The following is a 17,087-nucleotide window of genomic DNA, read 5'->3' as shown; positions in this document are numbered from 1 at the left end:
CGACAAATTGGAGAAATGGTTTGAGGTAAACAGAATGAAGTTCAACAAAGACAAATGCAAAGTGCTCCACTTAGGAAGGAACAATCGGTTTCACACATACAGAATGGGAAGAGACTGTTTAGGAAGGAGTACGGGAGAAAGGGATCTAGGGGTTATAGTGGACCACAAGCTAAATATGAGTCAACAGTGTGATGCTGTTGCAAAAAAAGTAAACTTGATTCTGGGATGTATTAACAGGTGTGTTGTGAGCAAGACATGAGAAGTCATTCTTCCGCTCTACTCTGCGCTGCTTAGGCCTCAACTGGAGTATTGTGTCCAGTTCTGGGCACCTGTGGTGGGGCGGCTGCCCCACACCCGGAGAGTGTGGGCTGCAGCAGGCCCGGGCGCCTGCGTATTCCGGCAGCCAATAAGAGAAGGGCTTGTTGCGGGCCAATCAGAGAACAGATTGGGGACAGCCAATCAGGGCCCAGCTCAGCCATATAAAAGACTGCTCAGGGAGAGAGCAGTCAGTCTGTCCCAGGCTTTCAGAAGGGAAGGTCTGTCTCCAGAGCTGGGAGGCCAGCACCACGGACAGCGCAGTGCAGGCCAGCCTTGGAGAGCGGGAGAAGGTCTTACTCCGTAGCCTGCCAGGCAACAGGCCTTGTAGGAAAGGGCCTAGCGGGAAGAAGGGCCGTTGGGGAAGCGGTCCAGAGGAACAGACAGAGGAGGAAGGAGAAGGAGGACAGCAAGGCTGTCACTAGAGGGCCTCTGGACCGGGACTCAGAGTAGTGGGCGGGCCTGGGTCCCCCCCCCCCCCCTTTGTTCCCCTTGGCAGTACACCCAGCCATTGGCCGCAGGGAGCGGCCAGCCGAAACTACACCAGATCCTGGACTGTAGGGATCGGACTTGAAGGTGTAGGACTGTGGGTCATCCAGCCCCCGGAAGGAGGTGTGAATGGACAAAGGGACACTGTTGGAGGACAGTGTTCCAGAAGAGGATGCTGTGCGTTGGGAGCAACGCGAGTCCGCACGCCAACCAAAGGCGAGACGACAGGCGGGACGCCACCAGAAGGGGGCGCTCTACTGGATCGAACCAATTCCCTGAGACGACCAGTAGGAGGCGCTGTGGTGGTGAGTCCCAACCCTGTCACAGCACTGCATTTCAAGAAAGATGTGGAGAAACTGGAGAGGGTCCAGAGAAGAGCAACAAGAATGATTAAAGGTCTTGAGAACATGACCTATGAAGGAAGGCTGAAAGAATTGGATTTGTTTAGTTTTGAAAAGAAAAGACTGAGAGGGGACATGATAGCAGTTTTCAGGTATCTAAAAGGGTGTCATAAGGAGGAGGGAGAAAACTTGTTAACCTTAGCCTCTAAGGATAGAACAAGAAGCAACAGGCTTAAACTGCAGCAAGGGAGGTTTAGGTTGGACATTAGGAAAAAGTTCCTAACTGTCAGGGTGGTTAAACACTGGAATAAACTGCCTAGGGAGGTTGTGGAATCTTCATCTCTGGAGATATTTAATAGTAGGTTGGATAAATGTCTATCCGGGATGATCTAGAAAGTATTGGGTCCTGCCATGAGACCAGGGGACTGGACTCGATGACCTCTCGAGGTCCCTTCCAGTCCTAGAATCTATAAGAATTGCACTGAACTCTGGGACCAGAAAAGCAGGGAAGCGCTGCATGATGGGGGATCTCTGCTCCAGATGGTAATGAACCCACACCTGCATACACCCAGCTCAGTAGTTATCAGACCAATTCTAGTAATAAATCCTTTATTGGTATCCAAAATACTGAAACTGCCTAATTGCAATGTGAGCTCCCTGGAAGGAACACTGCCCATAGCCAGGAATGATCAGTTCCTATTGTCTAGCCTGAACAAAACAACTTTGATATACTCCCTTGAGCCATCAGTTTACCCATAAACAAATCTAGGGTTCTCCCTTGAACCATTGTTGTTTCCCTACAAAAAACCCCTATCCACGCTCAAGTAAGTGTTCTGATGCCTGGATCTAAAATCTGTATCAGTTCCATTAGGACTTCATCTTCTCCTGACTGATTGTGCTGGGGGCTCCGCCTGTCTCCAGCAGTCTGGACTTTCAGCTATCACGACCACCTGGGAACCCCAACTGGTTCAAGCTTCACGGAGGGTGTGTCTGAATTTATATAATTCGAATTTGGGAAACAGATTGTATAAAGTTGAATGTATGCGGCCACACTAAGCACATTAATTCGGCGGTGTGCGTCCAAGTATCGGGGCTAGCGTCGATTTCTGGAGCGTTGCACTGTGGGTAGCTATCCCATAGCTATCCCATAGTTCCCGCAGTCTCCCGCGCCCATTGGAATTCTGGGTTGAGATCCCAGTGCCTGATGGGACAAAAAACATTGTCGCAGGTGGTTCTGGGTACAGCCTCACCCCTCCCTCCCTCCCTCCCTGCATGAAAGCAATGGATGGCAGACAACCATTTGCACCTTTTTTCCTGGGTGAACACTGCAGACTCCATACCACGGCAAGCATGGAGCCCGCTCAGCTCAAGACAGCAGTCATGAACATTGTAAACACCTCGCGCGTTCTCGTGGAGTTTATGCTGAGCCAGGACCAGAAAAACGAGGCGAGGAGGCAGTGGTGGCGGCAGTGCAGCGACAAGCATGATGAGGACATGGACATGGACACAGAATTCTGTGAAACCGCTGGCCCCCGTGCTTTGGAGATCATGTTGTTAATGGGGCAGGTTCTATCCATGGAACGCCGATTCTGGGCAAGGGAAACAAGCACAGACTGGTGGGACCGCATAGTGTTGCAGGTGTGGGATGATTGCCAGTGGCTGCGGAACTTTCGCATGCGTAAGGGCACTTTCATGGAACTTTGTGACTTGCTGTCCCCTGCCCTGAAACGCCAGAATACCAAGATGAGAGCAGCCCTCACAGTTGAGAAGCGCGTGGCGATATCCCTGTGGAAGCTTGCAACGCCAGACAGCTACCAGTCAGTCAGGAATCAATTTGGAGTGGGCAAATCTACTGTGGGGGCTGCTCTGGCTTGGCAAGTAGCCAAAGCAATCACTCAGGTGCTGCTACGAAAGGTACTGACTCTGGGAAATGTGCAGGTCATAGTGGATGGCTTTGCTGCAATGGGATTCCCTAACTGTGGTGGGGCGATAGATGGAACCCATATCCCTATCTTGGCACCGGAGCACCAGGGTTCCCAGTACATAAACCGCAAGGGGTACTTTTCAATGGTGCTGCAAGCACTTGTGGATCACAAGGCACGTTTCACCAACATCAACGTGGGCTGGCCGGGAAGGGTTCATGACGCTCGCGTCTTCAGGAACACTGCTCTGTTTGAAGGGCTGCAGCAAGGGACTTACTTTCCGGACCAGAAAATAACCGTTGGGGATGTTGAAATGCCAATAGTTATTCTTGGGGACCCAGCCTACCCCTTAATGCCATGGCTCATGAAGCCATACACAGGCAGCCTGGACAGGAGTCAGGAGCTGTTCAACTACAGGGTGAGCAAGTGCAGAATGGTGGTAGAATGTGCATTTGGCCGTTTAAAAGGTCGCTGGCGATCGTTATTGACTCGCTCAGACCTCAGCCAAACCAATCTCCCCATTGTTATTTCTGCTTGCTGTGTGCTCCACAATCTCTGTGAAAATAAGGGGGAGACCTTTATGGCGGGGTGGGAGGCTGAGGCAAATCGCCTGGCTGCTGATTACGCGCAGCCAGACACCAGGGCGGTTAGAAGAGCACACCAGGAAGCGCTGTGCATCAGAGAAGCTTTGAAAACCAGTTTCATGACTGGCCAGGCTACAGTGTGAAATATCTGTTTGTTTCTCCTTCATGAAAACCCGCCCCCTTTATTGACTCATTCTCTGTAAGGAACCCACCTTCCCCCAGCTTGCTTTCAAACCAAATAAAGTCACTATAGTTTAAAAATCATTTATTCTTTATTAATAGATTATAAAAAGAGGAAGGGAACCCGGGTGGGGTTTGGGAGGAGGATCGGTGGGAAGGAAAAGGCCACTAAAAAAAGGTTAAAAAAATGACAGCCTTTTGCTTGGGCTGTCCACTGGGGTGGAATGGGAAGGTGTACGGAGCCTCCCCCTCCCCCCCCCCCGGCGTTCTTACACGTCTGGGTGAGGAGGATATGGAACATGGGGAGGGGGGTTATACAGGTGCTGTAGCGGCACTCTGTTTTCCTGCTGCCGTTCCTGAAGCTCCTCCAGACGCCAGAGCATGTCTGTTTGCTCACGCAGCAGCCCCAGCGTTGCATCCTGCCTCCTCTGATCTTCCTGCCGCCACCTCTCATCTCGAGCGTCCCTCCTGTCCTCACGTTGGTCCCTCCTGTCCTCACGTTCACTGGCTTCTTTCCTATACTTTGAAACCGTGTCCTTCCACTCATTCAGATGAGCTCTGTCACTGCGGGTGAATTCCATGATTTCTGCAAACATCTCGTCTCGCGTCTTCTTTTTCCGACGCCTTATCTGTGATAGCCTTCGGGACGGAGGAGGGAGGCTTGAAGAATTTGCAGCTGCTGTAGGGAGGGGAAAAAAGAGAGAATTTTTTAAAAAGATACATTTTGCAGAACAATGCTTATACTCTTTCACGGTGACCAACACTATTCACATTATATAGCACGTGATTTCTGTGCAAGGTCGCATTTTGCCTCTTAATATTGAGTGCCTGTGGCTTTGCTGCTAGAGATCACAGGTCCAGGCAACAGAATTCGGCTTGCATGCGGCCATGGTAAGCCATTGTCTTTCGGCTTCTGCGCCCTCCTTTCCCACATACCAAGCAAAGCCCGTTGAGTGCTGCGGTTTTCCTGTTAACATTCAGCAGCAGCAGAAAACAAACTAACCACCACCCCCATCCAATTCTCTGGATGATCGTTTTATCCCTCCCCCCACCGCGTGGCTGGTATCAAGGAAGATTCCTGCAGGAACCAAACTAACCCCCCCCCTCCCGCCATGAATTCTCTGACATGATTGCTTTATCCCTCTCCCCACCGCGTGGTTGGTATCAGGGAAGATCCCTGCAGGAACCAAACTAACCCCCCGCCCCCCCCCCCCTCCCGCCATGAATTCTCTGGGATGATCGCTTTATCCCTCCTCCCACCGCGTGGCTGGTAACAAGGAAGATCCCTGCTAGCCAAACGCGAAAAGCTCAGGGCCAATTCCCTCCCCCCCCCCCCCCCCGCGGTGCTTGGCTAACTGCAGGGAAGGATTTCTTTTCAGCCACAGGCAAACAGCCCAGTAGGAACGGCCACCTCTGTCCCCTTAATTAAGTTCCCGTATTTCAACCAGGTTACCACGAGCGATATCACTCTCCTGAGGATTACACAGCAAGATAAAGAACGGATGTTGCTTGAATGCCAGCAAACACCGGGACCATACGCTGCCAGGCTTTGTCAGGCAATAATACCAGATTACTTGCTGCAAGCATGGCGTGGTCAAGTGTCCTACCATGGAGGACGGAATAAGGCTGCACTGCCCAGAAACCTTGTGGCAAGGCTTTTGGAGTACCTCCAGGAGAGCTTCATGGAGATGTCCCTGGAGGATTTCCGCTCCATCCCCAGACATGTTAACAGACTTTTCCAATAGCTGTACTGGCCGCGAATGCATCCCAAGTCCTCAGGGCAAAGTAATCATTAAAAAACGCTTGCTTTTAAAACAGTTTTTATATTTTAAAAGGTAAACTCACCTGAAGTCCCTTCCATGGGGTCATGGTCTTGGATACTGGCTTGGGAGGGTTGGGAGGGTACTTCAGTCAGGCTGAGAAAAAGATCCTGGCTGTTGGGGAGAACGGAGTGCTGGGTGCTCTCTGCAAGCTTGTCCTCCTCCTCCTCCTCCTCTTCCCCATCCGCAGAATCCTCAGGTGTAGCTGATGAGACTATCCCCGACCCGGAATCCACGGTCACAGGTGGAGTAGTGGTGGCGGCCCCCCGAGAATTGCATGCAGCTCGGCATAGAAGCGGCATGTCCGCGGCTCTGACCCGGAGCGACCGTTTGCCTCCTTTGTTTTTTGATAGGCTTGTCTGAGCTCCTTAACTTTCACGCGGCACTGATCTGAGTCCCTATTGTGACCTCTCTCCATCATGCCCTTGGAGATTTTTTCAAAAGTTTTGGCATTTCGTCTTTTAGAACGAAGTTCTGCTAGCACTGAATCCTCTCCCCATATAGCGATCAGATCCAGTACCTCCCGTACGGTCCATGCTGGTGCTCTTTTTCGATTATCGGCCTGCATGGTTACCTGTGCTGATGAGCTATCTGTGGTCACCTGTGCTCTCCACGCTGGGCAAACAGGAAATGAAATTCAAATGTTCGTGGGGCTTTTCCTGTCTACCTGGCCAGTGCATCCGAGTTCAGATTGCTGTCCAGAGCGGTCACAATGGTGCACTGTGGGATAGCTCCCGGAGGCCAATACCATCGAATTGTGGCCACACTAACCCTAATTCGAAATGCTAAAATCGATTTTGGCGCTACTCCGCTCGTCGGGGTGGAGTACAGAAATCGATTTAAAGAGCCCTTTATTTTGAATTAAATGACGTCGTTGTGTGGACAGGTGCAGGGTTAATTCGAACTAACGCTGCTAAATCCGAATTAAAGTCGTAGTGTAGACCAGGCCGGAGTGGTGAAAACCCAACTCTCTCTCTACTCTAGGTATAGCTTTCTAATCCTGACTTGTGTGATCAGGTATAGTTTTCTGAACCTGACTTTTGTGATCAGATTTAAGCTAGATTTAATATTGTAACTGTTATGTTTGTTTGGCTCTCCTTGTATGGTTATTACCTGGCAATAAATAACTTTTATGGTTATACTGGTTGCTTCCTTTCCCCCCACCCTCTCTTTTGGGTTTTTGGCTTCCCCATTTGTTCTGAAGCAATGCTCCTCTTACCTAAGCTAAAGATCCCTGTAGCGCCCAAAAATCTTGTGGGGTTCGCTCATCAAGTGAGTTACTACCAGAACAATTGTAATGTGAAAGTGGGGATAGGGATGTGCTGAACCTGGGGCATAGGACAGTGACAGCTTGAAAGTGCTGTTTGACCCAGCCTGCTGAGTCCAGGGCCATATAAGGGTGACAGCTTGAAAGTGCTGCTTGACCCAGCCTGTCCAAGTGTACTCTATTCCGGGGAGGTGCCCGTGGCATATAAGGGTGAAAGTTTGGAAGAGCTGCTCAACCCAGCCTGCTGAGTCCAGGGACATATAAGAGGTCAGCTTAGGAGTGCTGATCGACCTGGTCCATTCAGACGTACGTCTGTGTGTGTGTGTGTGTGTGTGTGTGTGTGTGTGTGTTTTTCATCTGATTCCGGGGCTTCAGGACCCCAGCCCTGGGGAACCTAGGCCCTGCAGGGTAGCTCCATTGGGAGGGAACTTGCAGAAGGGAGAAGTAGAGCTCTGTATGAAAACACATGTGACACAAGCAGGACATTGATAGAATTGCAGAACACCCCCCCTCCCAGAAGAGTAACCCTAATAAATGAGCCCATCCCAAAGTAACGGGCAAATCTGGTAGCAGCCAGGAGCTCCGGGGGTCCCCCTGCCGCCTGCAGCAGCCGGGAGCAGCGGGGGTCCCTCTTGCTGCCTGAGGTGCCTGGGAGTGGCAGGTATCGCCCCTGCCACTCACGGCAGCCAGGAGCTCTGGGGGTCCCCCCGCCGCCCACAGAGGCAGAGAGCTCCGGGGGTCCCCCTGCTGCCCATGGCGGATGGGAACTGTGGGGGGTCCGCCTGCAGTGGCAGGGGACCCTGTAGCTTCCAGCCGGCGCTGGCTGAAGTCACGGAGGTCTAAATCACAGCCTTGATTATGATCACTGGCATTTGTCATGTTCAAGGTTAAGCGGGTGTGACCAAAAGAACCCCTATATTCACACCCTGCACACTCTTGTAATAATCTTTGTACAAAATATGCCAGGTGAGAGATCATATGAAAACTAATCTATCCTTGGTCAATAATATCATGATGAAATGTATGTAGCAATATTATGTTTCAAGTTATGAAATCCCCCTATATGACATTATTAGTACGTGTTGAAAAGCACACAGCCCTGCCTAGGCAAAAGTTGTTAAACAGGTCTACCCTAAGCAAAGGAATGTGTGTTTGCCTCATGTTAAGCTATGTAGAGCATGAGTACCAATCTTAGGGCAGACTGTTAAGAAGCAGGGCACAAACCCCAAACTTGTTGTGAGTTCTATACTTAGATTTCACCAACCATGGGTCAAGTATGAACTCCTCACGCACTACAACGGCCTTAATTTGTCACAGTCAGTCCCTTGGGTACTCCAAGCTATCTTGCCACCCAGGCAAGCTTGTCTTTGTGATAGATGGTCCCTTGCACCCAAAATCACAACAATATTCAGGTTACTCCTAGTGCCAAAGGACCAATGGCTTCTCCCAGCTCAGTTGAACTTCAGCTCTCACACTAAAGACAATGCTTGTAGCCAATCCTATAACAAATTAACCGAAGATTTATTAACTAAGAAAAAAATGAGAGTTAGTTACAAGGTTAAAGCAAGTAAACGTACACACACACCCATGAGTTACAGTCAGGTTCCAAAGCATAATAGAAGTGGCTGTAATGTACATGATGGTTAAGTCCATTAATGACTATTAGCCAGGACAGGTAAGGAATGGTGTCCCTAGCCTCTGTCTGTCAGAGGGTGGAGATGGATTGCAGGAGAGAGATCATTTGATCATTGCCTGTTGGTCCACTCCCTCTGGGGCACCTGGCATTGGCCACTGTCGGTAGACAGGATACTGGTCTGACCCGGTACGGCCTTTCTTATGTTCTTATGTACAAGTTCTGTATGTCCTTTAGGGCTATTCCAGGCAAAGCACTGGGGAGCTCTTGCTTATGTTGATAAATTTTCGCTCCTCAGAGTTCAAGCAGCAAAGAGATATAGTTCTGTCTTGTCAGGGATTTGTATTCCCTTCCCCAGAGGTCAGGCTTATGGGACGAGTCCAACTGCACATCTCCTCTTCATGGGTGTGGGGGGTGCAAACAACAAAGGCTTTGGTCTTTGATGTTTCACAATGGCTCATTTGGTTTCAATGGGCCCTCTTGGTGAGCAGGACCCCACACCTTCTGTAGGAAGCCAGCATTTCTACATTAATTAAGGCACCTTTCCTGTTTTATAACTTACACAAGTACAGAGGATTACAATGAAAACACGTAATATGGCTTTATAACCTGGGGTACAAATGATATAAATAAGATCAATACAAGGGTTGCCAGGTGTCCGTTTTTTGACTGGAACGCCTGGTCAAAAACTGACCCTGGTGGTTCCAATCAGCACTGCTGACCAGGCCATTAAAAGTCTGGTTGGTGGCGCACCGGGGCTAAAGCAGGCTACCTGCCTGCCCTGGCTCCGCTTGGCTTCTGGAAGCGGCTGGCATGGCCAGTTCCTAGGTGCAGGGGTGTCCACAGGGGCTCTGTGTGCTGCCCCCGCCCTCGGCACTGGCTCTGCAGCTCCCATTGATGGTGGTTGCTGCCAATGGGAGCTGTGGGGGTGGCACCTGTGGGCATGGGCAGCACGCAGAGTCCTCTGGCCCCTCCGCCTAGGACCCGGCCATGCCAGCTGCTTCCAGGAGCTGCATGGAGCCAGCGCAGGCAGGGAGCCTCATCCCTCACCCCAACTCTCTGCCCCAGGTCAGAACTCCCTCCCGGAGCCCACACCCCCTCACACACCCAAACTTCCTGCTGCACTCCAACCCCTTGCCCCAGCCTTGAGCCCCTTCTTGCACCCCAAGCCCCTCATCCCCAGCCCCATCCCAGAATCCACACCCAGTCGGACCCCACAACCCCTCCTGCACCTCAACTCTCTGTCCCAGCACCGAACCCAGTGCTGCACTCTGAATCCCTCATTTCTGGCCCCCACCCTGGAACCCGCAACCCCAGCCAGAGCCCTCACCCTCTCCCACACCCCAACCCCCTATCCCAGCCCTGAGCCCCCTCCTGGAGCCCACACCCCCTTCTGCACCCAAACTTCCTGCTGCACCCCCAACCCCCTGTCCCAGCCTTGAGCCCCCTCTTGCACCCCAAACCCCTCATCCCCAGCCCCATCCCAGAATCCACACCCAGTCGGACCCCACACCACCTCCCGCACCTCAACTCCCTGCCCCAGCCCTGAACCCACTCCTGCACTCTGAATCCCTCATTTCTGGCCCCCACCCTGGAACTCGCACCCCCAGCCGGACCCCTCACCCTCTCCCACACCCCAAGCCCCTTCCCCAGCCCAGTGAAAGTGAGTGAGGGTGGGAGAGAGCGAGTGATGAAGGGAACGGGGATGGAATGAGTGGGGGTGGGGCCTTGGAGAAGGGGCAGGGCAAGGGTGTTCGGTTTTGTGCGATTAGAAAGTTGGCAACTCTAATCAATATATGCAGCATCCTACAAGCATTTCATAAAGTCTAAACACTAAACACATTCTTACAAATGTTACATCAGTTTTAATAATACTAACACACAGGTGAGCCAGACTGGTTTCTAGCTATGCATTTGTCAGTGTTCAGTGGGGCCTTGGCATGAGCTGGCACCTGGTCTGTCAGTGTCACAGTTCAACTTACATATAAGTAGTAAACAGGGCAAGCAGGACAGAAGGGGGAGAAGATGGCAGAAGACAGAGCAATTTTGCATTTCAAAAAAGACTGGGGAGGAAGAAAGAGCCTGGAGCCTCCTTCACTGCTAGACTCTCTTCTTTGAGTGCTTGAATAAACTTTACTTTGAAACATAGGCATGCGCAGCACATTTCACCCAGGGAATTTTTTTTTTAAAGGCGAACATCATAAAGGTTAGGGTGTGGGAGGGAGTCTGGGGTGTGGGAGGGGGGTGCCGCGTGCAGGAAGGGGCTCAGAGCAAGGGATGGGGGCAGAGGAAGGGTGCGGGATGTATGGGGGGGCTCAGGGAAGAGGTATGGGGTGCAGGAGGCGGCTCAGGGCTGGAGGTTGGGGTGCAGGAGGGATGCGGAGTGCAGGAGGGGGCTCAGGGCAAGGGGTTGGGAAACGGGGGGCAGGAGGGGGCTCAGGGCACGGGGGTTGGGGTGCAAGGTACAGGCAGGGGGCTCAGGGCAGGGAGTTTGGGTGCAAGGTGCAGGCAGGGGGCTCAGGGCAGGGGGTAGGGGGGCAGGAGGGTAGGCTGTTTGCAGGTGGGCCCCAGGCTGGGAATGTGAGCTCCCCCGTCCTGGCGGGCAGGCTTGGGGGCTGGGCCAGGCCAAGGGAGCCAGGCTGGGCACTTGGGGCCGGGCCGGGCAGACGGGGCCGGGCCGGGCCAGATCACAGCAGAGCTGGGCTGCTCCAGGAGCTGGACTCAAGGCCAAGGGAGCCAGGCCGGAGCCCCCGAACAGCGCCGGGGAGCTGAGCTCGCAGCTGGGCTCCGGGGGGGCCTGTGGGGCGGGCTCGCCCCCTGCTCTGGGCCCGCTGGCTCCCGGGCCCCACTTAAGGTGGGCTGGGCTCGGGGGTGGCCTGGGAGCTGCAGGCGAGTTTGGGGCCCCGGGCTCTGGGGGGGGGCAGCTGTCTTGGGGGCGGGGGGGCTGCAGGAGTGCCCCCGCGAGCCACCTTAAACGGCTGTGTAGGTGCTGCCAGGTGGAAGGCTGCCAGCGAGCACATGGGGCTGTTAACATCTAATCTTCCTTTCAGACCCCGTTGAGTGGAACTTCCAAAGAGATAAGTATGAGGATGTTCCACCCCCAAAAATGTCTTGTTGTATTTTCCTTTTTAAGGTGATGTGGCCACCACCATGATTTTTCCCCATTGCCAGTGTGTGTTTTTCTACAGTGTGTTATAGAAACATAGTTGATTGATAGCTGGGCTTTGCGTAAAAGGCAGTGACAGGATGACACAGGATGATAAAATCTTTACACACAAACCCAAGTGGCTGCCTCCTTCTACATACAGGGTGCATGTCAGGTAATCAGCTGTGGGTGCTGAAGAACACTATCATTTTATGGACAAAGGTCTGTCACATTCCTTGTATTTATTTTAAATGACAAAGGTGCTAGACTGTCTGCTTGTCCCAGGCACTAGTGCAAAATCAACTGGTATTTCTTTATAGCAGCCAGCTGTGGCCTGCATGCCAGGTTGTGAAAATGAAGCTTTGATGCTTGTGACCTCACAAGAACTGCTCTTTCCCAGTATCCCCAGAGGGTGCAAACCATGCCTTTTTAGGAGGACCCCCTTCTCCATCCACAGCCACTTGCAGTCTCTTGTCGGTGGATTTCAGGGGGGCAAAACAAGGCCTATGAAGCACTTAAGTCACAGTCAAGCTCTAACTTTACACTTTAAATGGGATTTAAGAGTTGTGCAAGCCCTATTATGCAGGGGCTACATTTTCATCCTATGTGAACTGGTGTTCAGCAATGATACTTACAGAGTGACAATGCTGAAGATCAGAAAACTAAAAATCCTTCTGATTAGTTGTGGAGTAAGCACTACTCACCACGATTAAAGGCAGCAGAATCTAGCCCTGGATATTGTAGTAACATAATTGCTTGCATTAAGTTTTTTTTACATTTTTTTTTCTCTCAGCTCAAAACAAATACACTGGCTTTTTATGTTTTAAGCATCCTTATACTGATATTTGAATATAAAGCGATCTCAAAACTTGATCTTCAATCTCCCTTTTCTCGGTTGTCTTATAAAAATTAAATCTTTTTCCTTTCCTAATGGATGGTGTGCATGGGCTATCTTCATTCACTGGGCTTTATACTTGAATATGTTGTGCACTACATTCCCTGTGCGGGTTAACGTCAGCCACCTGCTGGGTGTATTCGGTAAGGCACATTTTTTATATTCCTTAGAAAGACAGACAGACAGACAGACGTGCTCTCTCTCTCTCTCTCTCTCTCAAACACACACACACACACACACACTCACATACAGCGTTAACATATTGTTAAGATTGCTACCGCAAGTAGAAAAGGTGTTTAAAACATATTAAGAACATTTACAGTTAGTAAAACCCAAGGGTGAAATGTATGGAAATGATTTTGATAGACAGTCTAATACCCTTGCATTTCTATGGTGTCCCATGTGTCTGGTTACTCTAACTCAAGCCGTATGTACTTTAGTTAGGGTGACCACATGTGCTGATTTTATAGGGACAGTCCCAATATTTGGGGCTTTTTCGTATATAGACTCCTATTATCCCCCACCCCCGTCCCGATTTTTCACACTTGCTATCTGGTCACCCTAACTTTAGTAGAACTAGCAGCAGGGCAGCACAAACTGGCCAACTAGGATTCCATCACAGTATGCAGCCAGTCACTCCAGAGTCGCTTGCTCCCTGCCTGCCTGCCTGCATACCTACCTACTTGGCCCGTCCTGAAGCCCAATAGGTACCTACCTGGCCCGGCCCCGCTCACCATGTCCCCATGCAGCCCCGGGAGAGTGGGGGGGGGGCAGCACAGGGCTCTGCACGCTGCCCTTGCCACGTCTCCAGGTACCTCCCTTGAAGCTCCCATTGGTCGCAGTTCCCCGTTCCCAGCCAATGGGAGCTGCGGGGGGAGGTGCCTGGAGCAACCTCCCCCCCCCCAGGGCCCGAGGGACGTGGTGCGGTGCTGGTCGCTTTTGAGAGGGCATTAGGGTGTGCTTGGGCACACCCAGCACACCTCATGCGCATGCCTATGCTTTGAAAGGTAACCCCACAGAAGGATCCACTTCAAAGGTTCACTGGACTATAAAAGAAAGGGGCAGAGAACCCCAGGTTCTCCCTCTTTCACCTAAGAAAACAAAAGCACCAGCACTTTTGGGCTTCTGGGAGAAATCCTGACCAAGGAAAGGGTGAGTCACCATCTTGCTTGAAGACTGTTGTGAGAAAGGCCATCTTAAACAAAGCCTTGAACCAAAACTAGCTTAAGTTTTAGACTTTTAGATACATGTTTTCATTTTATTTGCTTGTACCATTTCTAACTTTCTCTCTTGTACCTGAATTCACTTCAAATCCTCTCTACTTTTGTTAATAAGCTTGTTTATTTTTTATATATATAAAAACACACTGCTGTGTTTAAACTGAACTGCTTGGTAACTCCAGTTAAAGTAACAAACTGTTGAATATTGATTCCTTATAGAAGCAACGGACCTCTAATATCCTCTGCCCAGGAGAGGACTGGCCAGTGCAGAACACACATTTTGGGGGAAATTGGAGACTGGGAGTGTGTTGGAGTCACCCTGCAAGTAGTAACCAAGGCTGCTGGAAGCCAGAGTGTGATTGGTGTGTTGCCGACAGGCTGCTGGGGTCAGAGATGCCGGGTCAGGGCTGTAGCTATACACAGACATTCAGGGTGTGACTGCATGCTGGTAGGCAGTTTTTGACTAGCCCAGGTTCAGAGCTACAATAGCAAAGCATTGTGAGGCATCCAAGGTTGTGTGGCAGGTGATGACACAACCCCCACTGCTCTGAATTGCACCTCGGAATGTGACAGTGGGCTAGTGACCTTGAATTGTTTGCACAGCAGTAGTTGTAGGGAAAATGCCAGCAATATCTACAGTTAGGACTTCAGTGTCACAGGGCTGCCCAGAGGATTCAGGGGGCCTGGGGCAAAGCAATTTCGGGGGCCCCTTCCATAAAAAAAAGTTGCAATACTATAGAATGCTATATTCTTGTGAGGGCCTCTGCGGGGCTCTGGGCCTGGGGCAAATTGCCCCCTTGCCCCCCCCTCTGGGCAGCCCTGCAGTGTCATCATTATTGGTCATAGATGTTGTGTTGGTGAGAAGATCAGGTTTGCCAAAAATGGCAGTGCCATATCGCTCGTGTGGTCTCTTGATGGCCACATTCATTCTGAGAACCCAGGTCAGTTGTTAGTCCCAATGTGTGTCTCCTGGAGGCATAACACCTGACAGTTATAGTCAGTGCACATTTTGGCTATAAACTCCTGTTTGGCACCTGAGAGCCCTTCAACTGATATTATTGTCAATGCCAGGCCTGATGAGGAGCTTTTTGAAGGACACTGATGACAGCATCAGTCTTCAGGTACAGGTAGTCAGTTATACTGATGAGACAGCAGGATTCGCAGATTCAGAGAATCTGGTAGGAGCTGCAACAAACGCTCCTGCTATGACTCTGGTTTATCTGGGTTATATACATTTATTTAAAACTCTTGTTTTCACACAATCATGTTGTTTTAACTTATTCAGAGATTGGACCCAGGTCATGGGACCACATCCGCATCTGGGAAAATGATGCAACCCCATGTGTACTTTAAAAAATAAACAGCTATAGAGCCCAGAGGCCCCAATCAAGATCAGGGCCCTGCTGTGCTGATCCCTGAACAAAATTGTACAATGACATAATCAGTGGAATCACTAGTTTACATACTGTTACCCTTTTTTGACCCAGTGGTTAGCCAGTTTTGGTGGTCTAGCAGATTGTTCCATTTGGAGGAGAAATTGTTGGTGGAGTCAGGTATTAAGTGAACCCATTGCCGCCCCATTGAAGGGGAAACTGAGGCAGGCCTCAGCAGAGTCACACTGGGCCAGAAGGTCCAGGGCGGGCATGATCTTTTACACTTGGGAAGATAACATCACTTAATTCACATTTGAAAGCTTATCTTCACAGCTAGGAGGAACAGAAGTTCACTTTTTTTCAAAAGAGAACAGGAAATGAGAGGGGAGAAAAGAGCAGAGGAAACTTTAAAAGTTTTGCTGGTATTGCTATTTCAGTTAGGAGCGTGAAAAAAATCACTTCTCTAACTGATGGAGCTATGTTTGTGAAAGCTCTAGTGTAGACACAGATATACTGACAAAAAAGTCCTTTTGCCAGTATAGCTTATGTCATTTGGGGAGCTTGTATAAGCTATACTGGCAAAGAAAAGTTTTGCCAATAGAGGCTGCATCTCCACTAGCAGAGTAGTGTATAGCTATACCAGCAAACACTTTCTAGTGTAGGCAAGGCCTAAGTTTGTGCAGAATCTGACTATGCCACTCAAGTCTCATAAATGCAACAACCAGACAAGCCTGTCAGATGGGTACAAGGGTGGGCAGTAGAAGCTGACATTATTACATACATTTGAGTAGGTCTCAGATTCCATCCACAATGGAACCCGTGGGCTTACCACAAAGGAACTTTCCAGTGGCACTAGGTAATCCAGTACACTAGGAGCTTGAAAGTCTGCAAAGCAGGGGTATCATAGCACCTATATGCATCATGAGGGTGATAAAAAAGCCATTAGGCAAATTATGTATCCGCATAGATCTAAAGCCACAGAACCGGACATTGAAAAGATTCCAGTATCTGCCCAAAACTGATGAAAACTTGCCAGAACTTTCCAAAGCCAGAATCTTTATTGTTTGAGATGTAAAGAATGGGTTTTTGGCATCTGTGATATTCCAGGGCGCAAGCCAGACAAGTGAGGGGCTGCATCCTCACTGCCCTGCAATCTGGAGTGTCTTGCAATGCCTTGCTGCTGTAGCTCCCAATCTGGACTGTTCACAAACAACCACCAGCATGCAGGTCACACCCAAATGGGTTTATGTAAAGCCACAGCTCTGCCCCAGCAGTTCTGAACCCAGCAGCCTGTCAGCACACACCAGAAACACTCTGGCTTCCAGCAGCCTTGGTTACCATTTACAGGGTGACCCCAACACACTCCCACTCCCAAATTTTTCCCCAAAAATGTATGTTCTGCACTGTCCAGCTCTCTTCTGGACAGTCCGTTCCTCTAGGGGAATCATATACAACAGCTTAACACCTTAAATGACATTACCCAAACCATTCACAATACTGGATTGATTTTCATTAAAGAATAAAATAAGTTAGGTTTTAAGTGAGCTCAAGTAATGAGGTATAAAAGTCAGAAATGGTTCCAAGGAAAACAGAGATAAAACTCTTTCTGCTGCCTAACCTAACAAACGACACTTGATTCAAAGTAAAGTCCTTACCACTTCCTTCTAACACATTATTGACCAAGCTTTCAGATCAGGCCTCCTTCTCTAAAGTGCAGCATTGCTTTTTTTTGTCTTCTTAGGTACTAACCTCACATACAATGTTGCTACATATATTTCACTATGATAAGCTTGAGCAGCGAGTTATTAGCTTTTAAATGATACCTTAGTAGGCATATTTTGCACAAAGATTATTACAGTCAGGGTCAGCTCCAGGCTGATGACACAGTGCTAGCAGTTTTGAC

The 17,087-nt window shown here is 50.1% G+C and overlaps 1 protein-coding gene across 1 annotated transcript in view; it reads right to left on the bottom strand.

Moving 5' to 3' along the window:
- The window catches only part of CROT (carnitine O-octanoyltransferase), a 109,253-nt gene that overhangs the window by 58,375 nt on the left and 33,791 nt on the right, over positions 1–17,087 (bottom strand). The window lies entirely within an intron of this gene.

This window comes from Chrysemys picta, chromosome 2, assembly GCF_011386835.1.
Source record: "Chrysemys picta bellii isolate R12L10 chromosome 2, ASM1138683v2, whole genome shotgun sequence".
Lineage (NCBI taxonomy): Eukaryota > Metazoa > Chordata > Testudines > Emydidae > Chrysemys > Chrysemys picta.
Note: the sequence above shows the minus strand (reverse complement) of the source record. Positions and strands in the feature narration are given on the sequence as shown.